General features: G+C 44.1%; 1 pseudogene; it reads left to right on the top strand.

The window, feature by feature from the left end:
- The first annotated feature begins 883 nt into the window (after nt 1-883).
- LOC148576082 (uncharacterized) lies at nt 884-1451 on the top strand (annotated as a pseudogene).
- The last annotated feature ends 348 nt before the right edge of the window (nt 1452-1799 follow it).

Here is a 1799-nt window from a genome sequence, read left to right as displayed (position 1 = left end):
TATGATGGATGATGCAGAGATCCACTTCTGGGGCCCACTTGGTGTGCTGGGGCCCACTTGATGTGTGCTGGGGCTGAGACTTTAAGCAATTCATGTGCAGAGGCCATTTGTGGAGTTGAACGCCAGTTTTTGTGCCAGTTTGGGCGTTCAACTCCAGTTTTTGATCCTTTTCTGGCGCTGGACGCCAGAATTGGGCAGAGGAATGGCGTTGAACGCCAGTTTACGTCGTCTATTCTTGTGCAAAGTATGGACTATTATACATTGCTGGAAAGCCCTGGATGTCTAATTTCCAACGCAATTGGAAGCACGCCATTTCGAGTTCTGTAGCTCCAGAAAATCCACTTTGAGTGCAGGGAGGTCAGAATCCAACAGCATCAGCAGTCCTTTTTCAGCCTGAATCAGATTTTTGCTCAACTCCTTCAATTTCAGCCAGAAAAATACCTGAAATTACAGAAAAACACACAACTCATAGTAAAGTCTAGAAATATGAATTTTTCCTAAAACTACTGGAAATAAACTAAAAAAACTAACTAAAACATACTCAAAACTATATGAAATTATCCCCAAAAAGCGTATAAAGTATCCGCTCATCAGTGGTTCTGGTGGTCTTGGGTTTGAAAGAGAGAGGAAGGTAGGGTTTGGGTCTAGCGATGGCACAGATTCTAATAATTGGAACAAGAAAAAGGTTGAATTTAACGGTGAAAGTGAGAGGAGTGAGGGTGGTGGTGGGAGACCTAGGCTTGTTTTGCAACCTCGTACAGCACCTGTGAACAATGAGAGACAGGAGGGTGTGTTTCTTTTTCTTCCTACATATGTATTGCTGCCTATTCTTCCTCTTCCTCCTTCTTGATTATCTTCTCGCATTGTTTTTTCAAACCTCCACATGGGTTGCTGCATCAGCAAATCCCATACCCAAAACAAAAATCCATATCACCAAAATAATCAAACCCTCTCTCCCCAACTCAAACCTTAACCAACAAATACCACAGCGGCAACCACCACCAGTGTTAGTGGAAGAGTCTGTAAAAGAGGTCCTATCAGAAACACCCATTGCCAAACAAAATCAAGTTCCAATTTTGAAGCCAGAATCGGACACCCTTCTGCCTCCTCTTCAAAACCCTGATGACAAAATCGAATCAAAGAACCCACATCCCATTTTCAACCCCATTATCATCAACAAAAAAGAAGGTGAAGTCTCAGAGGTAGTGTCTCAGCTCTCAGAAGAACCATGCAGCATCAGCGGAAGCTTCTCCACCGCTACCACAGTTACGGAGAAGAGAGAAGAAGAAGTAACCAGCAAAAGAAGCATCAGGGAGGGAACAACAACAATGATGTGGAACAGCAATAGATCCCCGTCGAGGAAGCGCCCTCACGCCTGTGACGGCAATATCACCTCCGGGAGGGAGTGGAGTGTTGAGGAAGAAGGGGGCAGAGTGGGTATTGGAGAGTGAAGAGAGAGAGAGAGAGAGAGGGAGAGAGAGAGAGAGAGAGAGAGAGAGAGAGAGAGGTTGAAGATGAGGGAGGGAGTGCCACCTAGGATCAGATTCTCACGAACCAAGCTCAGATCCAAGTCAGGGCACTTTTGTCACACGGAGGACATCTATCATGGGTATAACTTTAGTTGCAGGCTATCATGGGTACAAATGTCAGTGTTTTCATCTATCATGGGTACAAATGGTCATTTATTTCTCATGTGAATTTCCATACCTTTGAAAATCGGATCGATATTGACAACATTCTATCTAGATGAATTCAAAAGTTGTTCAAATTTTTTGGCTCCTTCTAACCAGCAAGGCATT

Source organism: Arachis ipaensis, chromosome B1, assembly GCF_059453495.1.
Source record: "Arachis ipaensis isolate K30076 ecotype BB chromosome B1, ASM5945349v1, whole genome shotgun sequence".
In the NCBI taxonomy this organism is placed as follows: Eukaryota; Viridiplantae; Streptophyta; class Magnoliopsida; order Fabales; family Fabaceae; genus Arachis; species Arachis ipaensis.
This window is presented reverse-complemented; position numbering and strand designations above follow the sequence as displayed.